The 11247-nt window shown below is 35.4% G+C and overlaps 1 long non-coding RNA gene across 1 annotated transcript; it reads right to left on the minus strand.

Annotated features, from left to right (window-relative positions):
* Positions 1-382: 382 nt before the first annotated feature.
* LOC143659691 (uncharacterized) lies at positions 383-6503 on the minus strand. The gene is made up of 3 exons (XR_013163654.1): positions 4044-6503; positions 2485-2518; positions 383-1147 (listed from the first exon to the last, which is right to left on the minus strand). It is a non-coding gene; the product is annotated as an uncharacterized LOC143659691 (long non-coding RNA).
* Between the last annotated feature and the right edge of the window lie 4744 nt (positions 6504-11247).

Genomic DNA, 11247 nt, shown 5'->3' on the forward strand with positions numbered 1-11247 from the left:
TGTAAAGAATCCCAACCTCCTGAGGTGATAGCCAAAAATAAAGTGATGATGATAGCACAACGTTGTGAATGAAATTAACTGTAGTAAATTATATATTTGAATGTGGTTAAAAGGGAAATTTTAGGTTGCATATATGTTATTAGAATAAAAATTAAAATACAGGACTGCACAACACAGTGAACCCTACTGTAAATGATGGACTACACTTATTAGTGCAATTACAAAAATGTTTTTTAATGAATTGTAACAAATGTACCATACTAATACAAGGTGTTAATGATAGAGTGGTATTTTGGAATTCTGTATTTTATGCATGATTTTTCTGTAAATCTACACCTTCTCTAATAAAAATAAACAAATAAAAAATAAATATGGAGTAAGTGGTAGAAGAAGGAAGCAATAAATATCAGCCGTGGCTTTCTAACTTTTTACAGCAAAAAGGGCTATGGCAGCTATGCATATTTTGTTATGCATATTTTAACCAATGACTTCTATTTTCTCCTCTCCTTTCCCTACAATTTTGTATAGTGTTGGTGGTACATAATTTGCAATTTAGTGCATAAGTCACCAGGCCGTAAAAGGTCACATCTAGACCTGAGATAAAGGATAAGGATCCTAACCTTGAGATGGATACAATGATTGATGTGACATTGAGTCTTTCCTCTTATTTGAGAAACATAGAAGAGTATCTTTGTTTGTATGAAGGTATTAAACACGGGTAGGATGAACTTGAATGCTGAGTAGCAAAAGTGGTGAATGTGGGGGTTCTGAATTCGTTTGTCTTTAAATCTATCCCATGACTTTCTTGCTCTCTACTCTGTTTTGCAGAGGGGATGACCCCTGTTGACTGATTCTCAGGTTCTCTATCATCTGGTTTCTGGGAGGTTGGAGGACAAGGGAGGAAAGGAATAGGCCAGGATATTTCTCCATCTCCCGTCTCTACTTTAGACACTTCTCTGACTATATCTCTTCAGTAGCCCCAATTCCCATCAGACAGCACCTTAGCAGTTTGCATCTTGAATAGATGACATCTAGACTCCTCCTTTTTTCTCTTCTGTCTACAGGTAGTGGCCTCCTGTTGTTACTAAACTCTGGGTTACTTCATTTCCAGGTTAGACACACATCTTCTCCATTGATAACCAATTCCCTGCATTAAATTTTCTCTATTGTAAATACTAGAAATGGTTGATATTTTCCTGGCTATTCCTGATTATTAAAACAGATTACAGCTAATCTCACATATATAAATAAATAATTTATATATGTGTAATGTGTGTGTATATATATATATAATATATATTATACAATATAACTCAAAAGTTATAACACTATAACTTTCTTTTCACTTTGTGTAGTGCCACAAAAGGCTAGAAACAAGTAGGTAGCCATCTCAGCTACCAATACATCTATAAAATGTATACTGTTCATAAGAGGTTATTCATTGCAGTTTTGTGTATAAAGCCAAAAGCCAGAAGCAAAGCCAAGTGATCTTCCATAGGAGAATAGTTAAATAAACATTGGTACATTCACAGAGCTGTAAAAACTAACAAGGATGCTCCCTATGTATTAATACATATTATTCAGTGAGGAAAGCTGAGTATAGAACAGTGAGGAAAGCTGAGTACTATGGCACCTTTTGTGTAGGAAGGGTGAATAATAAGAATATATGTTTATATTAACATAAAGAAATACTAAAGGTCACAAAAACTAATATAAAATGTTACTTATAGGGGACAGGGCAAGGGAGAATCAACATATACTGGTTCTCAGTATATACTGTTATCCTGTTTTTGTTTTTTGACACACATGGACCTACTACATATTGAAAAATAATTTAAATTATGAAAATGCATAAAAAGAAAAAATATGCAAAAAGTCACTGAAATGTAAATATAAACAGAACTATGCTGCTCTATATAAAAGTGTAGGGAAATGAAAGGGGGATGGGAGGGAGAAAAAGAGAGGAAACATACAGAGGGCTACAGTTCTCATATATCAGCTGGTCATGAAACCAGAGCAGACATTTTAAGTTCCCTCTTCTACTCTTTCACAATCAGGTTGATTTTGGCTAGATTAATGTTTGGTTAATGTTCTTCGCCAGGTGGCGTGACCCAAATTTTGACTCCTGAGGAGCTCAATCTCAATAGGGTGTCTTATTTTTCGTTAACCTTTTACCACTGGGTGTGGTAGTAGAGGTAGCATCCATATTCCTTGCAAGCTCCTCTTCATAGTATATGTTTTAATAATCAGGGCCAAACACACCAGCTAACACTATTACTTTCTTTTTACTTGTTTGTGTGGTGCTACAAGAGGCTGAAAATGAGTAGGTAGCCATCTCAGCTACCAATTCCATGTTGTAGTTCCTGGTAGAAGTATTTCTCCTTTGGTCATTAAAACAACTAGACAGCAAAATCCAGAGTTACAGACACAAAGTACGAAATCTGAGTAGTTTATTGAATGTTATTATGAGAAGCGCCATCTCACCTCCATCCTGGATTCACAGACCCATATTCTTCAGCTATGGGAGAAAAAGTATTACATATCAGTCATTGGTTAACAATATATATATTTCTTGCAAAACAGCACCAGAACCTCCACAAAGAATCTTCTCTGAGGTGGTGCCATAGCTATGTCTTCAACGGGCATGCCACCATTCTATTAGGCCAGATTTTTGTGTGATGGCTAGAGATAAAACCAGTGAATCTCACGGGCATATGTCCATTGCTTTACTTTTCTGGCTTTAACTGAATGTCTTGACTGATCACAGTGTTTTATGGAATATAACAATGATATTTTTAAAAAAGCTTTCAGTAATTACATGGAAATATATCAAGAGCAAAATTGTAACAAACAGAGGTAACAAATCCAAACACAGATTAAATGCCAATTTTGATGATAAAAAATGTTTTCCCCAGGACTTTCAGATAAACATGGAATATTGAACATATTTCAATTTCATTCCATATGAAAGGCCACTAAAACCACAGTAAAGGGATTTTTAAAAAACAACAACCCATACACCTATGAATACAGGGAGGAAGAATAGACAATAGCAACAAAATTTTGAAATCTGGAAAGCAGAAAAGTGACTTAGGATATTACAGGGAAAGCCAAGAACTAATTTTATGTTTACCACAGAATCCTCCAAGGTCAGAGGAACTAAATGAACTTTTGAAAGTGGGGGTAAGAACAGATACCAATCAAACAAAGATTGGATGACTGCAGTTTTAAAATGCATTGCCCACCCCATGAGTATGGGCTGGATTTAGTGACTAAGAGAAAAACATTAACTTTAGAGTGGTGAAACTTGTAGACACCATATTAAGCAAGTGATCAAGATTGACATTACTAGTCATAAGTCATGCTGATATCATGTACACCCAATATAATGCAAAAAGAAAGGCCCTTAACTTCTGTGGTATTCTTCCAAAAAAGTCCATACTTTCCCAGTCTAATTATGACAAACATCAGATGGGCCCAAATTGAGGAACATCCTACAAAACACCTGACCAGTACTTTTCTCAAAAATGTCAAGGTCATGAAAGACAAGGAAAGACCAAGAAACTGTCACAGAATGGAGACTAAAAAGACACGATGACCAAATGCAATATGGTGTCCTGGTAACAGAAAAATAACATTAGTGGAAAAACTGGTGAAATCTGAAAAAAGTCTGTAGTTCAGTTAATAGTATTGTCCCAAAGTTAATTTCTTAAAGTAATAATTGCACCATGATTACATAAGGTGTTAACATTAGAGGAAGGTTGGTGAAGCGTATACAGGAACACTCTGTACTATTTCTGCAACTCTTTTGTAACAAATTATTTCAAAATAAAAAGTTTAAAAATTATAAAATTTAAAAGGGAAATAAAGCACCAGTTCCCTTCTCTCATTCGTGACGTTGGGTAACTACACTGGCAGAAGGCTAGAAATGGTGATCTCTGGAATGAAGAATGACAGAAGTAGTTGAAGGAATGAGCACCCTACTGAAAAATAGGGGTGTGAACCAAACATGCATATGAATCCTAACAAGCAATACCACTGACCTGGGTGTCTGGGCCTAACATATTAGAGGGACCTATAAATAAGAGAGAGAGAACAAATGTATTAAAGAACACAGGCTATCTTTATCACTCAAGAGCCACACTCTCTGCTGGCACAGTACAATAATCTATAACTTTAAATATTTTCTTTTGTGACACTAACAATTTAGATTCCAGGGAAATGCTTCTCTATATCTCTTCTCTTGTTCCTTCTCCTCAAAAATAAAAATCTAACTGTCACTGAATGCTGGATAGGTTTCTGGGTTATGTTGCTGCTGTCAGAAACACACTTTGCTTTGGACTATGGGGAGAATTTGAACAGTAGAATTACTTTGGTAAGAGAAAATACAAATTAATTGGCTTGATAAATTCTTCTTTTCAGAGGGCATGAATGAACTAGATACCTGCAAATCAAAGTCTCAGCGTGCCAAATGTCAATGTTTTCCTTTTTTAATTAGAAAAGCTGTACATTTATGGTACACTCATGCATAAAATACAGGATTCCTTTATACCACCTGTGCTGGTTTGAAGCTATTATGTACCCCAGAAAAGCCATGTCCTTTAATCCTCATTCAGTATCGCTGGGTGGAATCTTTTTTATTGTTTCCATGGAGATATGACCCACTCAATTGTGGGTGGTAACTTTGATTAGATGGTTTCCATGGAGATGTGCCTCCACCCATTCATGGTGGGATTACTTACTGGAACCCTTTAAGAAGGAACCATTTTGGAAAAAGGTTTAGAGCCACCAGAAACAACAGGGCCCATGCAGCCAAATACCTTTCGCGTAGAAGGAAAACATCCCCAGGGAAGCCTTATGAAATGTGGAGAAAGCTAGCAGACGTTGCCATGTGCCTTTCCAGCTGAGAGAGAAATCCCAAGCATCATCGGCCTTCTTGAACTAAGGTATCTTTCCCTGGACACCTAAATTTTGATATATTTATACCTTTGACTTAATTTGGATATTTTCATGTCCTTAGAACTGTAAACTTACAACTTAATAAATTTCCCTTTAAAAAAAACCCATCCCATTTCTAGTATATTGCATTCCGGCAGCTTACAAACTAAAATACCACCCTATTATTAACAACTTGCACTGGTGTGGAATATTTGTTACAATTGATGTTGGCACATTTAAAAATGTGTACTATTAATTACAGTCCATGGTTTAACTTAGGGCTCACCGTGTAGCATAGTTCCATGGATTTTTTTTTAATTCTGTTACCACATATACAATTTACCATTTCCCCTTTTAATCATATTCATATATATATTTCAGTGCTGTTAATAACATTCACAATGTTGTGCTCCCCTCACTACCATCCATTACCAAAGCCTTTCCATCATTCCAAACAGGGACCTGGTACATTTTAATCCTTAATTTCCCATTCCCTATCCTCACCCTGTCCTCTGGTAACCTATATTCTAGAATCTGACTCTACCAATTCGCTTGTTCTAATTGTTTCAAATCAGTGAGATTGTACAATATTTGTCCCTTTGTATCTGGCTTATCTCACTCAACTTGATGTCTTCAAGGTTGATCCACATTGTTCCATGTATCAGGACTTCATTCTTTTTATGGCTGAATAATATTCCATTGCGTGGATATACCACTTTTTATTTATCCACTCATCGGTTGATGTTCACTTGGGATGCTTCCATTTTTTGGCAATTGTGAATATACCACTATGAACATCAGTGTGCAAATATCTGTTTGAGTCCGTGCTTTCAATTATTTGGGGTATATACCTAGTAGTGGGATTGCCAGATCATATGGTAGTTTCTATACTTAACTTTCTGAGGAACCACCAGACTGTCTTCCACAGTGACTGCAGCATTTTACATTCCCACCGGCAATGAATGAGCGTTCCTATTTCCCCATATCCTCTCCAACACGTGATTTTCTGTTTCTTTTTTTAAATAGCAGTTATTCTAATGGGTGTGAAATAAATGTCCATTTTTTTTGCTTCTTTTCAGGTTCCAGTTTAAGTATCCAGTGATGCTCACTAATCAGCATACAATTTGACACTGTTTTACATGGTAGCTGAAAAACATTCTGCAACATTAAACAGTTAATATTACTCTTAAATTTGTGTGTACCTATGTCTAGATATGATAATATGAGGCAAGTAATTGATATTTTTACATTGACAGATGGATATTGAATTCTGACATTTTAAAAATGTTTAATATGCTTTCATTAAATTTTTTAAAAATTGAATGTAAAATTTAATCTTTAACATATTATTTAAAAAAATCTTTTTGGGGGTGCATGGTCCAGGAATCGAACCAGGTCTCCCATATGGAAGGAGGGCATTCTAACCACTGAACTACTCTATTATTTAAGCTTTTATATTCATTAATTATCTTTAGCATTTTGCCTTTTAATTTTAATAGATGACTTTTTTTTTAGAAGAAAAATAATTGAGGTCTACAATGATTCAAGAAAGGTCTAATTTGGCATTATTGTCAATAAGTCAAAATTTATGAGAATTTTCAACATAGCATTCTGCTGAAATTAAGGCAAGAAAAATAAAATCTATGAAAAAATGTATAATAATGCATTAATTTTGCAAATTTTTACTCCTTACATCCATACATCACTGGCACAGTCATTTGCAATAACCATTAAATTTGGTTGCCCCATATTTCACAGATTTTCAGTCAGATAAATCACAGCTTTACATATATTTTTCAATTTGCTTGTAAAGGTGTATATGTCAAGACAGGAGAGAGATTTTATTTAGTAGTTTAGGTTTATAACTTTTAAATATTTATATATTTAATATTTCAATATTTAGGTGTGGGGTCTCCATTTGTATTTGTCCTGGAACACATAAAATTTTCCCAAAAGGTACAATAAAAATAAGCAAATAAAAAAAAAATAAGCAATTTTCAACTTCAGGGAAAACAAAAATAAGAAAAGGAATATGATCATTATACATTACAATGTTCCATTGTGAATAATATTTGCAGAGATAGAATGTAAATAATGAATAAAACTATAAACATGTTGAGAGGATAGGGAAAGAAAGCAAAAAGGATGACAATGTGAGAAATAAATCCTCATTTATCATAATGGGAAGTCATTAAAGTATAAAATTGATGAAATAAAAATAACAGTATCCACATATTGTTTAGTAGGTATGAATACACATACACCCAGAAGAAACAACTGAAGGAATTTAAGGTGGTTTTTTCTTGGGAGAGGGAGGTACTGAAGTGGGGAAGAATGAGGCAAGGAACTGTTATTTTTGTTATATGGTTTTTAGTACCTTTGACTTTTTAAATCATATACATACATCTACTTCTATAAAATAAAATTTAATTTTTTTAGTTGTTGCTCCATGGCCCCCAGCATAGAAGCAATCCACTGAAATATATCTGCCAGCAGAGCTTGCTAGAAGCCTAGAGGCATAATGCTAAATCCAGGACTCAAAACTGGTTACTGAGGCTGGCAAACTGAGTCCTCAGCAATGGCAGTGGTCAGCCTGGAAGCAGGGAAGTCCATGTTGTTTAAGTCTGTGCATAACTTGCATCACTCACACCATGGCCACTTGTTTAACAAGCCCATTAAGTAATCACTGGGTTGGCTGGGAGGGAAGGGAACTGACATCTGCAGAAAGAGTCATCTTATCAAGGGTATCTTCTGCAGTAGACAATTTCTGGTGAGCATTTCTTGAAAGCAAGAGGAATTACAGGAAAGAAGTCAGGGAGAGTGATTGCTCTTTTGAATTAGTTAAGTTGTATTTTAAATTTTTGTCCAGGTGGAGGGCAGGTACAACACAATGAGGAACCCAGGCCATAATGCATGAGAAAAGATAGTTTGTTACTCACAGGTCCCAGAAGGAGAGGGGTGCCATGAGGGCTAAGCAAGAAATGTGATCAGCTTGAGTGGCTCAACCAGCCACTTGAGTGGCTCCAGTGGGGAGCACACAAGCAGAGCAAGAGATACCCATAGTCTTGTACCTTTATTGTGGTCCAGGGGTGAAGATTAGTAGATTTACCATGGGAGGCAAGGATTTAAGGCAAATGTGAAAAGATGAAGGAACAGGAAGTCCAAAGGTGGTGGGGACAGTTAGTTTATTATTTGGGACAGCGGTCGGTTTTGGGTGAGGTATGTGAGTAGTGGCCACAGATATGAGTTTGGGCCCTGGGGAGTTTATCCCCCAGGGCTGGAAAGCTCCTTTTTAAGTAGGCCAAAAATCAGTGTTGAACTAAGTGGAAAAGCCAAATAAGATGGATGCAGAGACAGCACACAAAATTTTTTGATAGTTTTAACAGTTGTTTTGTCTATTTTGTTTGAATTTTTAACAATAATAAATACACATACATTACTCATGTAATTACAAAGTTTTAATAAATTAATTTAGCCATGGTAGAACTTCCCCTGAGATTTGGTTATGACATTCACTCTTATGATCATTTGACAACAATGCTCATTACTTGTTCATTTCTGTCATAGGGCTCTAGCACCCTCCACTGAGAATACGATCCTCATTTCAAATGTAGCCCTTCCAATCAGCATTCTCAACCTAGAAAGGGCAGACTGTAAAGCACTTTTTAAAGATTCTGATACTTCCTTCACTAATCCATTCCTTGTGGCAAAAATAAACTGACAGTGTTCTGGGCCATACTGGAGGACATATGAGAGGTACATGCAAAGATTGTATGATAGATCTAATCTAACACTTCCATACCTTATAATTTTTTATTCCTGCCTGTATATTAATCCAGATTCTTTTTTTCCATGCCATTTGACATTAGCCAGTTCAGTACACTGTTAGAACCACATTCTAATTGCTGAATCACTGACAAGTACAATCTTATCAATAAATTCAACTTAATCTAAAATTACATTTCAATCTTCCTCGTTGAGCAGTCTAAATCCACTCCTACAAATATTCCCCATTTTATAATTTATTATATAAATTAGCTAATTCATATAACTCTTGTTATGTAACACTTAACCTTACCTACTTTGATCCTTTATGTTGTCTTCCCAGAAATATTGAGTTCGTTCTGATAACCAGACTAACAATAATGAGAGAAGAGGCATAAGATTTTAGTTTTTTCTCTTAACATGTCATGGTTTCCTCAAACAAGAATTTCACAAGAAACACAAGTGTTTCTCAAACTAGATGTGATTTCCTCCTTCATCCAATCTTCCATAGGTGAAGACATCTGGAGACATTTTTCATTGTCAAAATGACAGGAGGCAGAGGATCCTGTTGGCATTTAGTAGAGGCCAGGGATACTACTAAATATCTTATAATGCACAGGTGGCCCTCCTCAACAAAAATTCATCCAGTCCAAAATGTTAATAGTAGCATGGTTGAGGACCCTGTTTTAGGTGAATCTGGGAGTTTGGGGTTCTCCAAGCCCTCTATTTCTCCCATACATCCTTATTTCATTTGTCAAGACTCCTTTCTTTGATGGTTCTAAGTGTGTATTGTTTGTTTCTTTAAATAAAATATTTAACTCTTAAAAAAAAGATTTAAAAACACCCTCTCTTCCATCATGTAGTTCAACCTAACATTCATATACAATACCTGGCAAAGTTTGTGAATTCATTTATTGTTATAATTCACAAAACCACAAAATAAATCACTGAATTTGGTTTTCAGCTCTATGACTAAAAGTTATGAAATTTGTTTGTTTTTTTTTTCAGCGCTATCCCATAAAGGCTTTGGGCTTAATTCCATTGTGTAAGGCCATAATTTTGTGATTTCAGTGTGTCATCTGCTTGCTTTAAAGGAGCCCATCATAGTTTAATAATTCCTGTTCCTCTTTAAATTGTTCTATGGCAAGAGCTATAAGGTCCTCAAGGGCTCTCAGTGAGTATACCAGCCCATACAAAGTAAGCATGCGCTATAACTTGATTGGCTATTTTACTATTTCGTAGTAGGGACTATCACTTTCTCATCACGGAATATGAAAGTCTCTCTGCCCTTTGCCTGATCTCTGCATGGTAACCATTTCCATGAGGATCTGTTACCTGTACCTCTCTGGAACCAGCAAACTGTAAGCTTCATTAGAGCAGGAACTGCATCTGTTTTGTTAATCACTGTATGTCCAGCATGCAGGCAGTACCTAGCAGGTAGCAGAAAGTATTTACTTAATGAACTAATAAAGGCAAATGTCAACTTCTCAAGAAATTTTTTCTATTATAGTATTTATCACATATTTTTCTTCATCTGTTTTTCCTCTTTGACTGAATCTCTCAAGGGCAGAAACACAATAAAAATATCTAGTAACTTAGTAGCAAAGGTATAGGAAAGATACGTTTTTCAAAGAACTCATACAATCAAACTAACATCCGTACTACCATTGTTAAAGGAGACCGTGAAAAACTGATAGCTTCTCAGGATGTTATAGCCTCAACGATGCGAGAAAATAAAACTGTGAAACAGCTGGAAAAGTTTAGGTTGCTGATTACAAACAGAATTGATCTTCCAAAAGATAGCCAAATTCTCTTCACCCCTACCAAAAAAAAAGCCTTCTTTTAAAACTGCCTGAATTTCTTTTACTTCTTTATAATGAAATTCTTTCAAATTGAAATTAATTATGTGTATATAGGCACTCTTCTTTAAAAACAGCAATTATCTATGGAAATGTTATGGGATTGGCTATTAGTCATGCACTCACTAGAGCAAATCATTCAATGATATTACTTTTCTTCTAATATCAGACCAGGAGAGAAATGTAGGTAATTTTGGTAGAAAGAGCACTTTGGCAACTTGGTTGGATTCTACATGTGGTAATTAGGGTGATTAGTATCAAGCACTATAAAGTAGAAGAGAAGCAGAGAAATGAAAGGAAGCCAAGGATAAACTACAGCAATTTTTAAACTGCCTAGGACCACTTCCAGAGTTAGAAAACATTATCTTTTGCTTTTGTTTCTGCATTCACCCCTTGCTCCTTTACTGCACCTCTTACTGGATTGTGACCCAGCATTGGCAAAAGGCAAAACAAACTCTATTTGTAGAAATTTATGGAATTTCTATTTGTGGAAAACTTGTTTCAATTTTCAAACAACTGCCTCACAAATAAATTTTTGAAGTTAAAACTGTTCATGAATTAAGGATGACATAAACAAGTCTGAGACTAGGTTTCTTATCAAGATGAACTCCTCTTAAGACCACACTGCTCTGCTCATTTTCCTTATAATCACAAGACTTTGGATATAGCCAATGCTCCTACTGGT

Source organism: Tamandua tetradactyla, chromosome 2, assembly GCF_023851605.1.
Source record: "Tamandua tetradactyla isolate mTamTet1 chromosome 2, mTamTet1.pri, whole genome shotgun sequence".
NCBI classification, from domain to species: Eukaryota; Metazoa; Chordata; class Mammalia; order Pilosa; family Myrmecophagidae; genus Tamandua; species Tamandua tetradactyla.